This window comes from Rattus norvegicus, chromosome 6 (genome assembly GCF_036323735.1).
Source record: "Rattus norvegicus strain BN/NHsdMcwi chromosome 6, GRCr8, whole genome shotgun sequence".
NCBI classification, from domain to species: domain Eukaryota; kingdom Metazoa; phylum Chordata; class Mammalia; order Rodentia; family Muridae; genus Rattus; species Rattus norvegicus.
This window is the reverse complement of record NC_086024.1, coordinates 94,596,987-94,618,422: the sequence shown is the minus strand read 5'-3', so window position 1 is coordinate 94,618,422 and position 21,436 is coordinate 94,596,987. Positions and strand designations below refer to the sequence as shown.

Sequence of the window (21,436 nt, the reverse complement as noted above, 5' to 3'; positions counted from 1 at the left end):
TGGTTTAGGTATAAGAGTAATTGTGACTTCATAGAAGGAATTCGGGAGTGATCCATCTGTTTCAATTTTGTGGAATAGTTTGGATAATATTGGTATGAGGTCTTCTATGAAGGTTTGATAGAATTCTGCTCTAAACCTGTCTGGACCTGGGCTCTTTTTGGTTGGGAGACCTTTAATGACTGCTTCTATTTCCTTAGGAGTTATGGGGTTGTTTAACTGGTTTATCTGTTCCTGATTTAACTTTGGTACCTGGTATTTGTCTAGGAAATTGTCCATTTCCTGAAGATTTTCAAGTTTTGTTGAATATAGGCTTTTATAGTAAGATCTGATGATTTTTTGAATTTCCTCTGAATCTGTAGTTATGTCTCCCTTTTCATTTCTGATTTTGTTAATTTGGACACACTCTCTGGGTCCTCTCGTTAGTCTGGCTAAGGGTTTATCTATCTTGTTGATTTTCTCAAAGAACCAACTTTTGGTTCTGTTGATTCTTTCTATGGTCCTTTTTGTTTCTACTTGGTTGATTTCAGCTCTGAGTTTGATTATTTCCTGCCTTCTACTCCTCCTGGGTGTATTTGCTTCTTTTTGCTCTAGAGCTTTTAGGTGTGCTGTCAAGCTGCTGACAATTGTCATCTTTTACTTCTCTTGAAAATGCTCTGGGGAGGGAAACACCCATATAGAAGGGGAGAGGCAGGGGTTAGGGGGATGTTGGCCTGGAAACCGGGAAAGGAAACAACAATTGAAATGTAAATAAGAAATACCCAAGTTAATAAAAATGGAGGGAAAAAAGAAAAAAAAGAAAATGCTCATAATCTCATGTGGCAAACAACTGAATGTACTGTTTTGGGTGGTTTCTGACATTTTATGTAATTGTGTGTGTATGTGTCTGTGTGTGTGTGTCCATGCTATGGGACCCTAGTGGAGATTCAAGGACAATGTGCAGAAGTCAGTTCTCTCCTTTTTCTGTGAGTGTCCTAGGGATACACGCAGGCTCTCAGGCCTGACACTGGGGCTCCTTTAGCTGCTAAACCATTTCACTAGAGCTAGGATTATTAAAAACTAAATCATATTCGTCTACAATATTATACTTCTGTATATAGGTGGTGTGTGCGTGTATGTGTATGTGTGTGAGTGTGTATGTATACGTGTGTGTGAGTGTGTGTGTACATGTGTGTGCATGTGTGTGTATGTGTATGTATGCATGTGTATGCGTGTGTGTGTAAATGTGTGTATGTGTGTTTATGTGTGTATGTGTGTATGAATGTGTATGTGAGTGTGTGAGTGTATGTGTGTGTATGCATGTGTGGGCGTGTGTGTACATGTATGTGAGTGTGCATGAGTGTGTGTGTGTGTGTGTGTGTGTGTTGGGAAATTAATGGAAGCACAAAAAGTAAAAGTTTCAGTTAAAATAGAAATGATCTTTGTCTCTGAGCTCCTCTCTTCCTGAAGTGTTGAGTGTTTCCGATTGCTTTATTTAATTAGTGTGGCACCCCATGGCTCTTTATATTTCATGGAGGGTTGTTTTCCTAACTCTGGAATTATCTTCTCTCTCCTCCACTAATGTCATTGCCTCTGCGGTCACCCACTAGCCTCCTTTACTTCATAATCTAGAAAATGTCCACCTACATACTGCACCTTAATTGTGTCATCTGCCAAAAGGCAAGATGATTGGAGAAGAGGATCTTAAAAACACTTCCTACACATTCACACATTGCGGATAGGGGGCGGCGCTTCCATAGCAGGCACTCTGGAGTCCCGCTGTGTCTGCACAGAACTTTAGAATGATTCATGCAGAAAATAACTTGTGAAAATATGAACTCTGGAAGATTCTATGCGGTGTGAGTGTCAGAGTTCTGACTCAGAACATCTCTGACACGGTCAAGGGCTTTCGTCTCTTCCCCACCACAGTCACGAACATAAGCACTTCCATTAATTAATTAATTAATTAATTAATTAATTCATAAAATGGTCCTCAAGGATTCACTTGAGCATGTGGCCCCTAGATGCTATAAGTACTGTGTACAAGTGGATGCCATGGCTTGGGTCCCTTGCACATAGGCACTGCTTTGTACTTAATAATAATCAGATGTTTCCTAGACTCAGAAGCAGTTGATGGTGTCTCCAATGACAGTAACCCAGACCAGGTAGCTCATATTTGCTACCACAAATGATCACAGTTGTTTTGTTTCCTGCACGCTGGGGTAGAGCCATTGGGCAGCTCACAGGGGTTTTCCAGAAAACACCACGGAGAATAACACTTGTAGTATGCATTTTCCTCCTACAAGATGGCATCTTTGGATGACAAATTAGCTATTGCTAGAAATTTAAGCTGAAAACTGAAAATTACTTAAACATTATTTCCTAACTACCACTTCCGAATAACTAAAAAGCGTGACAAAACGCCAGAGATTAAATGTCTATCTCCTTATTGTTGCAACCTGAAGTGAGCTCCAACAACGTGACATGCTGAGAAAAGCGCCTCTCAGGACTGTCTGAAAACATGTTCATACCACAGGAGCCCCTTTCTCTCAGCTGCTGTAAAGAAAATGCCAACTATCCAGAGACTCCCATCCATGCCTCTCAACCCTCTGACAAGCTCTCCAGGTATCCAGGGCCCGGGAAGACAGTGTTACGTTTCAGACCAGCTGCTGCCCACGGCATGCTCCATCTATCTCAACGGCCATGGTTGAGTCTGGACTGCCTACTACTACACAGACAGACGGAGATATCTCACTGAGTAACCTTCTACGGCTACCCAGGCATCCAGATTCCAGGAAAATGGAAGGTGCTATCCTCACTCCCTCTAGGAAGTTTGCAAGCCCAGTCTACTGGACTCTAAACCATACTGATATAGTAGGAACACCTTAACCTAATGTGCTTCTTCTCTGCAGTACCCTGGTATCCTCTAAGCCACACACTAACAAGATCCCTTTCCTTCCTTTCCCAGAATACCTCTTGCGTTCTCCTACCAATCTGGGAATTAGTGGCATCTAATGATAGTGCCAAGGGCCACCAACCCCCGCCTTCCTCTGAGATCTGTATAGGAAAGAGCCCACATTCTGCCTCATGGGCCTGAACTCTCCTCATGTTGCCTTCCTGTGTTGTTAATAATTCTGACAAATCTCTTGCCCCAAGTCACACTCCTCAATGTTCCCTGTTTAAACCTCTAGCCTAAGAATCTTAAAGAATATAAATACAGAAATAAGGCAGCAGATACCCTTTAACCTGGAATCTGCTTTGGCTGGCAAGGACTCAAGTGAATCCATCCCACCCCAAATTCAGTATTTAAGACTGATGTGACCTTGGCCAGTCCCCATAACTGAATCCAAAATCTTTATCTATAGCTATAAGAAATTATCCCCTATCAAGGCAATAAAATTACCTGTCCCATAATAGTCTGCTTGCTTAGTTCATCCTCCATTGACTCCAAAAGCAAAGGATGTCCCCTTGGGACAGTGTAGCTACAGCCACTGCCCCAGCTTCTGCTTGAGGAAAAAAGTGTACACTAGTCTCAGATCGTATTGGAGGCTCTTACCAGTGTTGGCAAGATACAACAAAGGGAGCGGGCTTGCCTTTCTGAGGAGAGCCAGCAGACAGTATCTTGAAGGCATTTCTGAGCAGTGAGGTGTGCTGGCCCCCCCGGGGTCATTTAAAATGCCACTTCTACATAGTAGCCCCAAGTGAAACCCATCTTCCTCAGTGTGATTGGGGTTCATGTTTTCCCACATGAGAGCTACCCTGACTTGTATCACTGCTCACACCCGACCTGCTGTCCTGATTCTCTTGGGCTCTCTATTTTCCTCTAGCCTAGCTCTAAAACCTGATATAAAACACTGTTTTCAATCCCATTGCACCTGGATACATCACCTGTCTTTTTCAGCTGGAATATAGCCTTCTGTGGGACAAAAATCTTAGTCTATTTTGAACCTAATGTAATGGACAATCAGTTGAGTGAGTAGATAAACTGGTTGACTCGTGATCTCTGTGCACATCCAAGGATGTGCTACCATTAGTAGGTCAGAGAAAGCTGGGGAACTAGTCTGACTGAATAGGAAAAAATGGTAGGAGGAAGATTTCAATGCTTCAGGGTTTTTTTTGAACCATATTTGATGCATATTTGCATCATGGACGTCACTCTTTCTGACATCACCCACCGGTAATCCTGAATGTGCCTGACTTCTCCTTCTCCCCTAAAGAACTTTCTCTCCCTTCTCTCTCCCCGGTTCCTCAGCATTCCTCTGTCACATCTCAGAATAGTAAGCACTCTTCCTGCTGCATATGCATCAAGACATATCTCTTTTTTTGTGCAAATGAATGTTTTAAGAAAAGTGTGAAAATGAACTTCAGTTTCAAAACAGAGACGTTCTAATCAAATATGCCATTATAACAAAACGTCTTCCATAAGGACTCACCGAACAAGATCAGCAGCAGAGAACTGGATTGATTGACAGAAGAAGCCAAGCCTGAAGTCCCTAGAGGTCCCAGAAACTGATGTAAACCACGACAACGGCTTTGATGGGCATGGAGTCTCAGTGCCAAGGCCCAGTGATGAAGCAGGTGAGATGAGCTCTTGGTTTGGCCCTAGGTTTCTGGGGCTGCTCACCGAGTGTTTGTCTAAGGTCAGGAAATCTGTCCTTCTGGGCTGCAGCTCAGATCAAAAAGCCACTGGTGCTATGGCATCTGAGGTAACTGCCTCAGAGGGATGAAGGGACACAAACAAGCAGAGCTACAACACGGTGTGAAGAAAACAGAAGGAGATGTGAGCAGGGAGGCGTTCAGTGTTATACATTCATTTCCACAGTCGGCAGCAGAAGCAGCTTGACTTCCAGGCAAAGCCAAGAGCCCTGCCTTCCAGTCTCCGGCATGTTGAAACGTCACTGGAAATTTAAAATATCTGCGTTCTGTTATCCTTCCAGCCTCCCCTCCCCCGCTTCCTATATCTTTCATCTAGTTTATGCAAGTGAATTATTGTTCTACCCTAGATCTTTCAGCTAGGAAAGCATAAATACTGTCCCTCTTCATTTCTCGACTGTGACAAAGCACCTGAAACAGTGACGGCACCAGCCTTTACAGGACTTTGCTCCTAGGAAGTTCATGGTCAGCCATTAAGACTCTGTGATGAGCAATGCAAAAATGCAACCTGAGGCCTTGTGACGAACACACGAATTCCGAACCCTTAACCCCTTATTCAGAAAATGAATTTCTTCTTAGCATATGAAGATCTGACCAGCCTAGATCCAGTGCATGACTTTAATACACATCTATGAATTTTAATTACACAAATAAGTAAAATATAGATGGGCCACTTTAAATACAAGATGTAGACATATTTCTCATAAGATTATTTCTCTGTATAAAAACGTTAGTAAATTCCAGCGCCAAAATTTATCAGAATCACACTTCTCAATGATCTGAAAATATCTTATTAAAATAAAGCCAAAAAAAAAAAAAACCCCTTTCATTGATTTCTTAGCTTATATTCAATCCACTGACATAAAATACCCCACTGGTGTAAATGAAAACAACATGATTTAAATTTTGTGTGGTATTTCTTAGTGTTGGCTATGGCTTCTATTCCAAAGACAGAGTTACACAGTGTGTTCTCCAAACCAGACTGTCCCACACCATTCAAATCTTTCCTCCTCCTCTACACACACACACACACACACACACACACACACACACACACACACAGGATTTGTCGGTTGCTGGAAGGGGAGTAGGTCCCTGACCTCCAGCTTTCATAGTCCCTATCCCTGGGGAACACCCCAGTCCAGAGCCACTGAGTAGCACCCTCACAGGGGCACTTCTCACTGGAAACAGCAACCTCCTTATGAAACTCAAAAAGGCACAGTATCTCTCTTACACTGCCCTTCAATCTGTTTGCTGGGTCCTCCCAGAGGACCCAGCAGTCACAGCTCAGTGGCCAAGGGCTGGAGGAAGGGCCCAGGCAGAACCTGGAGCTCTAGTGGTTGCCATGGCAGCAGCAGGACTACGTAAAGCTTCCAGAAGCAGATCTGTCTCAAGAGTTTATAACACAGCCATATGCTGTCTGTGTTTAACCTGTGCTGAGGAGGGAGACAGTTCACCGTTTTCCCACTCCCTCTGTCAGCTTGTGCTGAGATTATTTGCTGACACTCTGGAGACACGGGTCAGATGAGGCCTCTGACCCAGGCCCTTCAGGAGATTGTGCAAGAATGAAGGCTTGCTTGGCGCTTGTTTGCTTGGATGGGGTGTGACAAAGCAGACGCTACTGTGTTTAACCATTGGCGAAATGTCTGGTCCTGTGGCAACTGAACACCCTTTACTAACTGCAGAGTGGTTGATCTAAGACAAAAATCGATTCTGCTATAATCATGGGATTACTTAGAAATACTTAGGCCTATCATACAGGCAGTGCAGGGGTGTGCCTTAAATGCATGCTTCCACCTGAACATTTCCCTCCCTCTCCCTCCCTCCCTCCCTCCCTCCCCCTCCCTCCCTCCCCCTCCCTCCCTCCCTCTCCCTCTTCTTCATCCCTCCCTCCCTCCCCCTCCCTCCCTCCCTCTCCCTCTTCTTCATCCCTCCCTCCCTTCCCCGTTTCATTCCTTCCCTTTGGGTCTCTCTACCATTCCATCCTTTCTTCCCTCCCTCTCTCCCTCCCCTATTCCTTCCTCCCCTCCTCTTCATCCCTCCCCCTCCCTCCCTCCCTTTTTTCTTCTTTCATTCCTCACTGTCTCACACATCCCAGGCAGACCTTGAACTTCCTGTGTAGCTGAAACTAACCTTGAACTTCGGATCCTGCTGTGTCTACCCCTCTATCGATGGGAATACAGTCCTGTGCTGCCACACCCTCTGTTTTCTGCAGAGTTGGAAGGGATGAAGGGCCGTGTGCACAGGGGACAAGCAGAAGGGCCGTGTGCACAGGGGACAAGCAGAAGGGCTGTGTGCACAGGGGACAAGCACTCTGCCAACAGAGCTGCATCTGCAACTCTGGGAGGGTTCATCATGGGCTGACCATGGACTTCCCAGCTAAACACCATGCTTGCCTGTGCTCCCCGTGTGTTTCTGGCTAAAGTCAGCATTTGAGTCTGTGCACTCACCAAAGGAGACTGCCTGATTCTGTGTAGGGTATTTTCCTGCCCTCCAAGCTTTGAGGATCTGAATAAAAATCAAGGGGGTGGAGGGAAGGAAGTGCCTTTCCCCTTTCATTGCTGAGCTGACACCCAATTCCCTTCATTTCTATTTTTTTCCTCATTTATTTGGTGCCAAACCAGACGAATGAAAAAAAAAAGGAAATAAAAAGGAAAGGGAAGGACATGACTGCTCCTAGATATGGTGGAGGAGAAAGTTTATTGTAGAGATATGGCAGAGCAGAGCCAGAGGCAGGGACATCTGGGAGAGTCCAGAGTGGACATGACCCTGAGCCAGGCCATGCTGGGAGATAAGGAGGAGAGAGAAAGGGGAACCAGGCACAGCAGCCAGGAGGCCCAATGGTTCAAAGAGAGTGGGTTAACAAAATGGCTGGATTATATAGGAGAGAGCAGCCCAGCCCCCTGGGATAGAATGTTCAGGGTAAGGGCTGAAGAAACTCCATGTGATGCTAGGCATCCGTTTTAGTACCCAATAGCCATTTCTCTTTGGCTCAAGCTCCTGGAAGATAAATTCCCCAACAACCTGGATTCCTGGATGCACCTCCATTTGGTAATGTGCAGCCACGAGCGACTATCTGCTGGGTTATGATGCGACTAACAACTGTGGTTTTGTTTGTTTGTTGCCTCTATAACTCAGCAGACAGTCAAAGATATTTTTGAAGTCACCTTGACCATCCAGACTGGGCAGAGCAGAACAGCTCTTGTGGTTCTCACCTTTAAAAACCTTCCTCAACCATCTCTGCGTGGCATGCCTCTGATTGGCTTAGAGGCCACGGCCCTGCCGGCAGTCTTAATACATTTGGCTAATTGTAATCTAAATGGAGTCTGGGGGTTTTTTCACAGGGGTCTCGGATTGCATACGTCTAGAGCAGGCAAGCTCAATGAACTTAGACTGTGTTGCCAGAGGCTTCATGGAGGAAAGGGTGATTCCTTAAAGGTGCAGAGTTTCTGCTCGGAATGATGAGCAGCCTGTTGCTGTGAAATTAAAAAAAAATAAAATAAAATAAATGCTGACTTTTACCCCGCACTAGATCTGGCACCTCGGTGCCCCAAGATGTCTGGTGGATGTTTTCATCTCAGTCAGCAAAGCGTCTCACCCACTTTGCTCCATCCCATATCACATTGCCGATGGTCATGCTCTGAGCCTGGCAACAATCTCTCTACCCATCCAGTTCCCAAAGAAGGTTGCCACCCGTGCCAGAAATACACATCCCAATTCGGTGGCGGCCTACTGTCTCCAGCCACCATGCACTCTCTTGAACTTAAATCACCACACAAAAGAACACACAACACAATAACCTCTGATCCAATTGATAAGATATAGTTTGCTCATCTAGACATACAAAGCCCTGTACACATCCATCCCTTAAGAACATTCATAACAACCTGTAAATGTGCAGAGAGGACTCTTAACATCTGCCTCCATGTTCTCTAGGTTGCCCCTCTCCTCCTTACTCCAGTCTCCTCCCCCTCTAAAACTTTTCTCCTGCCCATCCATCCTTCTCGTCCAATGACAGGCCTCGTTCTATCGTGTACCTACCTTCACCTGCGTAAGGCACCATCCTACAGCAACCTTTCTGGGCATGGATCCACGGAGCGTTGGCACAACATTGGGAATGTTCTTAATGCCGCTGAGTACTCATTTTACAGAAGTCAAAATGGTAGATTTTAAATTTATTTTTACCAGCATTGTAACAACCAACCAGGTTAAATTTTTTTTGGAATAAGGGAAAAGTGGGATTTATCTAAAGAATGGATTCTCACCTGTAGGCCTGGCCACTTGTTCCAGAGAAAGAGTAACATTTCCAAACTAAGCCCACTTTCTTTTCTATTTGTATTAGTCACGGGAGAGGGGTAGGGTGAGAACTGGCTTCTGTGACTGTAGAGACTGAGGAGTCCCGCCGCCTGCTGACTGCCTGCAAGCTGGGCCTGAGGAAAGCCCATGGTGTCAGCATCTCAGAGCCTGAGACCCGATGGCTGAGGGTGTAAAGCCCAGTCCCAGGGCTGAGGAAGATGGGGGAGGACGCTGTCGGCTCAGCAGTGGAATGGGGGAAAGGCAACTTCTTCCTCCCCTCCCCTTCATTTTATTTAGATTCTCAAGGGCCGCGTGATGGGAAAGCATGCTGAGTGGGACAATCTTCTCTTCTGAGCCACAGACTCAGAGGCTGTCCTCAGCCAGAAATAATGTCTAACCTGGGAAACCCATGGCAACTCAAGTTTACTAACTTAGATCATCAGAAAACCCAGGGTGTGTGTGTGTGTGTGTGTGTGTGTGTGTGTGTGTGTGTGTGTGTCAGAGAGAGAGAGAGAGAGAGAGTTTGTCTGTCTGCCTGCCTGTCTTTTTGTCTCTCTGTGTCTGTCTCTGTCTCCCTGCCTGTCTTTCTGTCTCTCTGTCTCTCTGTCTCTCTCTGTCTCTGTCTCTCTGTCTCTCTGTCTCTCTCTCTCCCTCTCTCTCTCCCTCTCTTTCTCTCTCTCTCTCCCATGCACATATGCACTTACATTTTATTTAAAGTATCAAGTATCACCTGTTCCTGAGATGAATGCCTTAAGAATTGAGTGGTTGGAACAGTGTGGTTTTGAAGTCAGGTCACCTTACTTTCAACAGTGCAGTAATCAGGAAGAGAGTGATTGTGAGCAGATTAAAGGGAAAAGTTTTTGTGAAGATTTCCTGCAGTCATCAGTTATAAGTTGGTCGCTATTTTCCCTCCTCTTCCTGCTTGCTCGGGACCTCAGTTGCCATAGAGCTGGCTTCAAATACAGGAAAAAGAAGTGCCCACTGTGAATGGGCCATGGTAAAGATATATTTTTTAAGCAGAAACTTTTCAGATTTAGATGACTGTGGATTATGCCTTCGTTCTTATCCTGAAGAATCTTCAGCCAGTTTTGCAATGTTTTGTTAAAATTTGTCTAAGACACAAATTGCAAAGCAACTTAATCACTGTCCTCACCTTTATACCTGAAAAGCCTGTGGGAAATCCATCCTGCAAAGGACGCATGTTTTAAACCCCCAGCACGTACATTAATCAACCTCTCTCTGACTAATGCTTTTGCTGCAAACTGTCTTTTCCCAGTATCTTTGAAAGAGAAGAAGATGGATTGGGACCTTCGTTTGTGTTTCGGGTACCTGCCCTTGTTCTCCGGAAGATGGAAAGCCTTTTCAAAATCCTTTTGTAAATGAGCTCTCAGACTGTTCTTGTATGATTATAATGCAAAACAAAGTGTACCATTAGTCATTCAACACATCCCCCTTTGTGAAAAGCATCCAGCTTTTAAAATCTGAAGGATAAATCACATTTACCTAGTGGACAGAACTTGATAATTTCTCCATATGCTAATACTTAAAATGGACCCAGCAGGCTCTGTTGAGAAGTGCTAACCATATAAGTCTAAAGAGTGAACAGTTCTAAAGTCTGAGGATGGATTGCCATGGTCACATCCCTTTGCAGCAATTAAACAACTTCCAGAGTACTATTTACAAAATTGCTTCTTCCACAGCCAGACTGCGGGAAAAGTCACCAGCCTGAGTAACATTTTTCTGATACTTAAGACACTAATGGATGACTTTTGGGAATGCCCTTGTCAATGGACCAACAAAGCAGGACCCCACCCGCACCACTGATTTCCTATAATAGTTGATGTCACGACAAGGACCATCAGTTGGAAAGCAGGACCCTCCATAGTGGGAAACTCTAAGACACCATCTCCAAGTGCTATCCCATCTCCTGTGGTCATTGTCCATTCTTTAAGCCTATACACTCCAGGCAAGCATGTGTGCCCCTTTCTCCAAGAAGCTGAAAAATTCTACTGATTTTATACAAGCTTGTTCTTTGGGCAATGATTTTCTTTTAAAAAAATTAATTAAAAAAAAAAAGTAATGGCAGCCAAAACCAACATTACTCGATGGCAGCATTCCACTGTTAAAACCCTGTACTTTTTTTTTAAAGCCCATTTTATTGATTCTTCGTGAATTTCACATCATGCACCCCAGTCCCAATCACCTCCTCATCTCCTCGGATCTGCCCTCCATCCTTGCAACCTCCCCACCAAAAGATAATTTAAAAAACTAAAAATAAACAACAAAAAAACCAACCAACCAAACAAACAAACCAAACAAACCAAAATGCAAAACACAACAAAAACCATCTTGTCGTGGAAGCTGCAGAGTAAACCACAGTATACCCTTTTGTCCTCACGTCTTTATTTGCAAATCTTCATTGCAGTGAGTCATTGGTCTGGTTGGAGGCTTCTGGCTTCTGCTACACCATCAATACTGGATCCTCACCAGGACTCCTCAGCTATCCTGTGGATTTGCAGGACTGGTCCCTTCACGACCTTCAGCAGTTCATAGATGGGGTAGATTTTGGAGTGGACCAACTCAAAGCCCTGAACCTGGGCCTGGATGGTAGCTGGGCTTGTCAGCTTACCAGCTCTCCCACAACTGCACCACCAGGGTGAGCTCTCACCCAATGCCACAACATGCGAAGGGGAGGAGCCTGAACTCAAGGTTTACCCTGATTCCTGCCTGCAGGGCCAGCTCTCCTGTGCTGCCCAGGCAAGGTGCAGGGACTGCTCTCCAAAATGCTTTGTCTGTGAGGCTGGCAAGGGTTGGGGCCAGCCCTCCCAAACGCCACAGCTAGCAAGGGGCAGGGCCAGCTCTGTACAGTCCTTGGATATCAACATGGTTCCAGGTGACAGCCTAGACTGGGGACATCAGCGTGACCTTTGGTGGTACTTTCAACCATGGGTATCAACACAGATCCCTGCTACTGCTGGAGTGGCAGGGAGGGCTACTCACAGCAGGCTATTCCTCTCTACCCTCCTCTCCAGTTCCACCTCTCTTCAGAGTGCTCAAACTGTTCACCTCCTCTTTCTCCCCCATCTCTCCACCTCATATTTGCATGTGGTAGTGGCTCGAGCTGTGGGCAGGCCTCTAAAACCTGTATTTTTGCTTCAGTAGTTCCTAAAGCGCTCTCTCTCTCTCTCTCTCTCTCTCTCTCTCTCTCTCTCTCTCTCTCTCTCTCCTTCTCTCTCCCAACTTGTCTGGGCATGACATGGCAAGACACTACTGTTTCTTTTTAATAAAATTAAACTCATTTGTTCTGATTCTCTGACTTGCTGAGAGATGCATCCTTCCATATCTGTTAAAGAGGCAATTCAAAAGGAGGGAACTCTAAACTCCATTTTCTGTGAGCTAAATGCATTCTATGAGTAAAGCTCTGTACTTCACTCTCCAATTCAGAAGCCACAACCACATATAGAGTCATAATTTAGTCCTATATGAGTCTAACTTCGAAGTCAATGATCATCAATTATTATTATTATTATTATTATTATTATTATTATTATTATTATCATTATCCTCTTCTCCTTCCTTTCCCTTCCCTCCTTCTTCTCCCTCTTCCGAGTGAAACTTCTGGCAGAGTGTTACTATGTAGTACAGGCTTGTTTTGAACTCACCGCATAGCCCAGGCTGACCACAGGTACAATCCCCTCAGCTCAGCCCTCTGAGTAGTAAGATTTTATGTATATGCCTGGCTCAAATCTCAACAAAGCTCACCGGAAGAACATTTATATTCACCAAGATTCTTCTAACTTAATTTCCTGAACTAGAATTATTCCCTGTGTGTAACTTACAACTTACATCTGACAGTTTTTATTTGCCGCAGATGTAGGAAACACAATTAGAGCACCATTTCCCTACTAGAACAATCCAACTTGCTGTGACTATAGGCAGCAAAGCCAGCCCTGTGCACACTCAGAGGAAGCATCCTGTAGGTGTCTGTCTCTGTCATCAGGCAGGCTTGTGTTCATCTACTGAGCAGTGACTTAATTCATCAGTGACTGTGCAGAGTGTGACAAACACAGCAGGCCGTTCCTTGTCACTGTTACATAGCAGGGATGTGAGGAGGGAGAGGAAGGCAATGAAAGCCAAAGGGGTTTGAGGAGGAACAAGAAAGTCCCTTAGGGCCACAAAGCACAGGCCTGTATGCTAACATACAGAGACCAAAACTTCCACTTTACAAAGTCAAGGACAGGGCTTTTTCCTCCTATCTGGGGCTTGATGAAGTTTTCTTCTCTTGAACAGTCTACTTCACACTTGAGAGGAAAATCTAAGCTTGGCAGATACCAAACAGCTCTGTGATGACAACAGTGTTCAGATATCACGCCTGGTGACAGGACAAGCTGACGGCGTTCATACCCTCCTCTACCTAGGATTTTGAATTCTCAAATGTGTCCTGCCGCCTGCATGCACGGGCAGATGTATTTATTGATGACTTTATTGCAGATTAGAATTTCCATGAGGTGCTAAGCAGCCCCTGCAGTTTTGACAGGTGGAAGAGAGGTGGTGGAGGTGGGCTTATGAATGAAGCCACCATGCCACCCACTACCGCACCTCGTGGAGGAGCAGCAGGATGTGCCAGTTTGTCCCTGCTGCCATTTGTTCCATAGGGATGAGTGACAGCTGCTGACAGGAAAAAGCCTTTCTAAGTGAGTGTACTGTCCCTCCCCTACTCCTCGCCCCAGCCTTCCACACTTCCTGGGGAGCTCCTTTAGGGAGCTTACAGGGCTGAGCTTGTCTGGCAATACTGTTTTATATTTCTACATCCATCCATGAGGGAGACACTATCTTAGCCCCATTTCACAAGTGAAGGAACAGAGTTGGGGCAGATGAGGAGATTGTCTTGCCTGAGTCATGCTTGTCACCACACAGGGAGACACACTAAAGTCCTCAGGATGAGGTGGGCAGAGCCTTATATGTGAACAATAGGAGAACAACATCAGGACTTCTCCACCACTTCCCTCTAACCAGGGCTGCATTCAGTTGGTGTAAACTGTGTTCCTAAGTTCTGTGTTATGCACCTGTGGTATATTTCTCATTTGGTACACTTTCTAGAGCAAGTGAATACCACCAGTATCCTTCCAAATGGGGAAACTGAGGTTTAGGTGGGGATAAGAAACTCGTCCATGTTAACAAAACTACCAAGAGCCGGCTCCAGAATTTTAAAACTTTGTCTGATCCCAGACCCTATGCTAGACATCCACGACCAATCAATCATTGGGAGTTGGCATGCAAACAGAAACCCATTAGCCCTGCCTGATTCAGAAAGCTTTTAACAAACTGTCAGGCAGGGTTATTAAGATCAAGCTTGGTGTCCAAAAGCAAATTGGGAATTAAGTTTTCCTCTGAACAAATAGCAAATTTAGCAGTGTGCACCCATGGGCACATAGCAGTAGCACGAGAAGAGAAAGTAGTGAGGATTCAGCCCTGGGTGAACAATGGTAAGGGAAGCTCCTGACTGACTCCCTCACTGGCTTTGGCTCTCAGGAGGACATGCTCTGCCTTCCTGAGACACTCCTTTGGAGGAAGTAGTTCTAATGAGAATTGTTACCAGGGAAAGTCATTAGTGTGGTTGACCTCTCTGTGAATTCTTAGGCAGTGCTGCTACACACACCCGCTAACAATGTCTAGACTCCTATCTCTACCCAGAAGGCCTACACCATTAATAGCTTACCTTTAAATGACAATCCACTTACTACTTTGTTTATGTTGTTTTCATTTAGAATTGGCCATGGACCTTGTTGAGAGGGTAAGGTCTAACAGCAGAGGAACCTGTTAGTCACAGAGCAACAACACAGACAGGACTGGGGAAAGAAGCTGGAAAGGATGAGGCCCAGAAGCCAGGAGAGAAGATGGCTCTGTATTTCTTCATTTATAGAAGTTTGATCATATCAGTAAAAGCCAACTAGGAGATGCTGGCCTCCTAGCGCCTGTAGGGTTCTCTCTCCAGTTTCACCTTTGGTGGAAGCAAAACTTCTAATTTTCTCCATCAAGTTCACCATCAGGGTTTTCCTTCAGGAAATTACTGGGGATTGGGGGTGGGGTCTAATTCATACAGAAGGGAAATGACCAGGCAGCCAAATATTTCCTCTTATATGTAATACATAGGCATCTAGGTTTAATGACTGTTGTTGAGTTGAATTTTATTTCATTATTTTTTCCTTAGTTTAAAAATGCTTGCTTTTCAAATTTGTGTTTTTTGTGTTGAATGTGAGGGTTTATAGGAACACATGTTGTATGGGTGTGTGCATCTGTGCACGTGTGTAAAGAAAACAGAGGGGATATTGGGGTTCTCCTCTGTTACCATCTGCCTTGAGACAGGCTCTCCCGCTGAATCAGGAGGCTGGCCAGCGAGGAGTTAGCTTCACCCATCTGTCCTGCCTCCACCTTCCACGGCTCTAAGATAACTGGCTTGGGTCCAACCTTGGCTTTTAAGAGGGTGACAGAGACTTGAATTTAAGTCACCATGCTTAAACAGCAAATTCTCTTACGCATAAAACCATTTGCCCACCCCCACAGAGTCTATGCTAATCAAGAAGCCGGAAGTTATGCAATTCTCAATTGTTATCTAGGTTCCCAGAGGGATTTGAATTAACACCTGAGGGTGTGATATTCTGTGACTTGTGTTATCTGTCGCAGGGTGTGATGAAGTCATACATTCTCACAAGCTATCTGTACATGGAGGGCACGCACCAACACCCCAGAGACTACAGTTATGACTAGCCTAGCACACATGTACCTGAGAATACTAAAGGAGTAAATCAGAGGCTAAAATGTAACCCGAAGCAGCAACTCCAACAGGTAAATAAATACACGTCAGCAGATCCAGAGCTGAAGAGGATGCCACGCTGTGGCTGAGGTGAGCAACTGTGAGACACTGACTCACAGATGGGTTCTTATCTAAGATGGGGCTCTGAGCTCCTGCAGCTGGTGATGAGGGTGCTTCAGTGGGGTTGTGGGGGATGCTTGAATAGGGGAATGGAGATGATTGGGAAGTATCAGTTGGAAGGGAAAGGTTTTTATTCTAGCAATAACATCAATGAAAACGACTGCTTTCGTTAGTAGAAATTGCCCAGCTAAGCAAAAGTTCATCCACCATTTGTTGGAAAACTCCATAGACAGCATTTGCCAGAACAGACACACTTCAAAGTGAGATGAGGCCTGATCTGTTTAGTAAGGATGATAGGTTTTCACTATAATACAAGGAACTTTAAATTAAGCTTATTCCTAGACCGTACTGTTAGGCTGGAACCCCTGCTCATCCCCAGTACAAGTGGGAACCCTGTATGGCCTCCTTCCCCAAATCCCTCCCACACAGAGGAAACTCCCCCATCTGCTTGGAGAAAACTCCCGGTTAACATGTCATCATTCCTTGTCTCTGAGTTTACACAACCCACCCAAGAGTGCCTGCTCAGGGACTCAGTTTTTGACCATGTATAGACAACATCCCAGATCCATACCTAAACACTATAAACCCCCCTTGTTGCCCGGATTTGTGACTTTGCTGACCTCAACCTGTGAGATTGGTGAACCCCCCACCTCACCCCATAAAAGCTTCCTCCTAATAAACTTGCCTTTATCTACTTTTAATCTGGTCTAACCTGGCCTATATCTGCATCACCAAGGGAGAGAAAATGCCTATCATGTTATTTGAAAATTGTCATTTATTGTAATACTTAACAAAAAACTGAATACGTCAGATTCCAGGGAAGGGACCATGAACTCTCTGGAGTTTCTAGGCCACAGTGGAAGCAGACGGACATAAACTCATGTAGGTGTGGGTCTGATGCTAAGGTCCTGTTCCCCAGTTGGTTCTTGATCTATCAGTAAAGAAGCCATGGGCCAACTGCTGGGCGGAAGGGGTATGTGGGACTTCCAAATCCCTGAAGGCAAGCAGAGAGACACAAGGAGAGAGGAGAGGTGTTTGCCATGCTTCTGATGAAGAAAAGTTGACCAGTCATGTCAGATCTTGAAACCCAGGCTGCCCCTACAGGCAGATGAACTAAATGTAACTGAGTGCGTAAAGTTTAGGGCGGACAGGAGGGGCTGAGATGAGAAGAGCGATAAGGGCACGATTCTCCAGGTGGGAGATAGTAGCTTCCAGCAACTCTGTCAAAAGGCAAATTGAAATTGAACAACTGTGTGTGTCTGTCTTTTGTCTGTGAATTCAAGGAAAGCTGGGTGGGTGTGGGTAGCGCAGTCCGTTCCAGGAGCTTAGCCAGGGTAGCAAAAGTACGAGCAACAAGCTCACTCCTGTAGGGAATCAGTGTTTCTCCATCAATTTCTAGAGGTGGAAAGGGAAACATGGGGTACAAAATGTTGTCTTGCAAAATTGATTTGGCTGGCCCTGCGAGTGACCTAAGCCTGTGTCTTTTTAGCCTTTACATCACATCTGGGAGCCCCCATTCCTCTAAAGCTGCTTACTCACTAGGATAAGGAGAACCAAATGTGATCCATAAACAAAGTATTAGTGAGAAGTGAGGTGCAGCACAAGAGCATGCTTCTCTGCCTAAGTGATCAAACTTAGCCTGCCATCACCTTACAATTGCTGTAAGACTGAAGCAGAAATTTTCTGCACAACAAATAAAATAAAATTATATTTATTTAATTCTCCTTTCCCGAATGAGCCTCTGCTCTATTTTATCCTGCGTAAATGTCACTTAAAGTATCTCTAGCCTAATTTAGCACAGGTGCATGTGTGAGATGTTTGTAGGACTAAGTGCACCACCGAGTCTCTCCTAGTCCCAGCAAGCAGGGGAAACTCTCTCCCTGAAGACCCCCAGGCAGATCTTCCTCTTTCTCCCCAAAATATGTCCTAAAATGAGAGACTGGTAGAAGCTTTGGAGTTCAAGGAACTATCTCAGCATCCAGGCGTTGTTAGGGTCAAAGCCTGAACCCAGCTAGCTCTAAAATCCCAGGTCCAGCCATTCACTCTTAATAGGCCAAATTAAACACACGGATAATCGTGAAGAATGGAGAAAGATTACTTACTTGGTGTGGCCACATTTGGAAGAGGGAAATATTATAGTGGTTCAGTGGTGTCCCCAAGTTCATCGTCAGTGTCCTGGTAATAATGACAGTCCTAGACTTATCCTGACATAATTTAGAATCACTCGGATGGGAATGTCCCCTGAAGAACTGTTCTGATAGTCTGAACGTCTGTGGGAAGACACACCTGAGTGTAGTTGGTAGCTTCTGGCAAAAGCCCAGATTTGTTGTCGTTGCTGTTAAATTGCAGCAAAAGGAAGACCATCTGCCGTTTGCACACTGGCCTTTGTTCTCGTCTCTGAGTTGACCCATCCTGTTGCTGCTTCAGTGATATCAGAAGCAGCATTTCTAGATTTCGATATTTGACTGAGGACCAATGGCTCTCTGGGAATCTTTCAGATTCTCAGCACCAGGTTGGGACTACTGAAGTGCCCAGCCTCATGGCCTGAGCAGCTACTGGGTTCTCAACACCTTGGATGTGAGCCAATTTGTTACTATTTTAACATAAGCTGAACTATTTTTTTTTTTTTGGTTCTTTTTTTCAGAGCTGGGTACTGAACCCAGGGCCTTGCACTTCCTAGGCAAGCGCTCTACCACTGAGCTAAACCCCCAACCCCTGAACTATTTTTTAAAATTAACATTTAAAGTGTGTGTGGGGGGGTTGGGGATTTAGCTCAGTGGTAGAGCGCTTGCCCAGCAAGCACAAGGCCCTGGGTTCGGTCCCCAGCTCCGAAAAAAAGAAAGGAATAAAAAAAAAAGTGTGTGTGTGTGTGTGTGTGTGTGTGTGTGTGTGTGTGTGTGTGTTTACATCCTATTGTTTTTCCCCCCCTCTGGAGAGCCTTGACTAATACTGACACCAAAATCCCTTTTTCCTAACAAGTCTAAGAATCTGAAACCAAATTATTGTGTTGGTCAATTTTGCATCTCTTTGACAAATTCCTAAAAGAAATCAAGTTCAAAGAGGAAAGGTTTCTCAGTCTCTGAGGCTTCAGTCCACTGGCTCCATTGTTCCTGGGCTGATGGTCAAAGCAGGGGCAATATAGTTCAGTCACCCAGCTCATCTTGTGGCAGACAAGAAGCAGAGAAGAGAGGAAAGGAGGGAGGGAGGGAGGGAAGGAGGGGAAGAGGGAAAAGGAGAGACAGACAGACAGGGGATAAGCCATATCCAGAACACAGAACATATCCAGTGACCTTCAAGGAGGCTATAACTCCTACATTCCCACCAGCTGCCTCCGTTCAACCTTGATTCTGTTGGTGGATTAACCCATTCATGAAGTTAAGAGCCTTCATGCTCCAATCACTACAGCACATTGCACTGGGGACTAACACTGAACACATGAGCTTTTGAGGGCATTTCCTATCCAAACCATAACCCCGACAAGTGTCTTCAGCTTACAGCAGGACAAACTGAGTCTTAAAGTAATCAAGCAACTGATAAAGGGAAGAACGAAGACCACAGAAGCTTTGTGATCATATATATATATGTGTGTCTGTGTGTGTGTGTGTGTGTATGTGTATGTATATGTATGTATGTATATGTATATGTATATGGCTCTTCAAGTGATCTGAGTGTTCACATCACACTACTTTGTTTTCTGGATGTATCACAGAATGCCTGCCTGTTCTTTTGCTTACTGGAGGGTAAGTACTGGAGATTATAAATAAAGCAGTTGTAAATATATAACGATCCAGTGTTTGTGTCCTCCAAATTTCATATACTGAAATCCTATACCCCAGAGTTATAGCATTAGGAATGGGAGCCCCTGGGAGGCTCTGTCTTCATGAATGGGACCTGCAACCTCTTGGGAGACCCCAGAGAATCTCTTTGACCCTTCTACCGCAGAACACTGCTAAATGTCATTTATGATACCAAAAAGCAAACCCTCACTGAACACTAAACACATTAGCACACTGACACTAAACTTCCCCACCCCCACAACTGTGCAGGATAAGTTTCTGTTGTTTATAATCTGCTCAGTTCATGGTTTTTACTCTAAAAACCCTATCAGACAAAAACAGTATGTTGGCATAAGGTTTCAACAAATGTACGTAAACACCAAGAAGTAGAATTGCTGGGTTATGTAGTAAAACTTGGTTTTACCTTGTAGGAAACTGCTAAATTCTGCAAAACGCTGTATTTTGCGTCCCCGTCAGCAGTAACTGAGACTTCCTTTTGCTCCGCATCCCCAGACGACTCCAAGTTCCCTTTTCAACACGCACCTGCTCTCTCCCCAACTCACTCACTCTTTATCTTGATTAGGCTTTTCCAAGAAGCATGCCCTGAGAAACAAATTTAAATCCAAGTATTTTATTTAGGGTTACTGAAAAAGAGCACCACTAAGCAAAGGAAGTAAGGAAAGTTTGGAAGGTATTGAGTTACGGGTGAACCACCACCCTGGGCAGCTTCCTCACTCCACTGCAAGGTTTTAGCCATCATGAGGAAGACACTCGCCTACTTAACAACTGTGGTATTTTGGGTTTCATTGCTGAGAAGAGATACCGTGACCAAAGGAACTCTAATAAAGGAAAACATTTAATTGGGGCTGGCTTACAGTTTCAGAAGTTCAGGCCCTTATCCTCATGCGGGGGAGTCTGGCAGTGTGCTGGGGAGCTGAGAGTTGGTCAACCTTATCAGCAGGCAACAGAAGGAGACAGAAGGACACTGTGTGCCACACTGGGCAAAGCTTAAGCATATATGAGGCTTTAGAGCCCACGACCAGAGTGATTCACTTCCTCTCACAAGGCCACACCTACTCCAACAAGGCCATGCCCCCATGAGTGCCACTCCCTATGGGCCAAATGCATGAGTCTATCGGGACCATTTTTATTCAAACCACCACAGCAACTTTGTTTGGACTATTCTCTCTCTGTCTCTCTGTCTCTCTTTCTCTCTCTGTGGGGGAGGGGGGATATTATTCATGGTTATAAATATGTTTGGGTAAACGTCTGTAAGTGTGAACATGCCTGAGGTATCTTTTTTAATCACTTTCCATTTCGATTTTTGAGACAAGGTCTCTCACTGATCCTGGAGCTCATCGGTTGAGAGGTGCTGGCTGGCTGATGGGCTCGAGGCATCTACCTGTCTCTGCCCTCTGCTATGTTGGAGTTACAGACACATACCAATGTGCTTACCTTTTATGGCAGTTCTGGGGACCCAAACTCATGCCCTCATCCTTACACAGAAGGCACTTTAAAAACTGAGCTCTCTCCTTGACCCCACATATTATTTCTAAGAGTATTCCCTCCCCGAAGCCTCAGCTTGCCCAGTATGTGGACTGAGTGTGCTTTTCTGGCTAGAAAAAAGTCCTCAAAGGCTCACAGAGGTTTTGTGATAGTCTTTCATGAAAGAGTTCATGCTAAGACAAACCAGGCAGGGTACCAAGAGCACCTGCCTCCATGGGATGTAGAGATGTAAACAGCTAAAGTATGACTGATTAACTAACTTTACTTTGGAATTTTGATTACAAAGAAGAAAGGA

General features: G+C 44.9%; 1 long non-coding RNA gene across 5 annotated transcripts in view; it reads right to left on the bottom strand.

Annotated features, from left to right (window-relative positions):
• Nucleotides 1-21,436, bottom strand: part of LOC102549102 (uncharacterized) — a 33,740-nt gene that overhangs the window by 7,954 nt on the left and 4,350 nt on the right. For 2 of the 5 annotated variants that reach the window (XR_010052260.1, XR_001838452.3), the window contains exon 2: nt 20,060-20,238. This is a non-coding gene — a long non-coding RNA (uncharacterized LOC102549102). Of the gene's footprint in view, nt 1-9,485; nt 19,020-20,059; nt 20,239-21,436 lie in introns of those variants that run through there. The other 3 variants (XR_010052259.1, XR_354880.5, XR_001838451.3) reach the window with 3 other exon arrangements.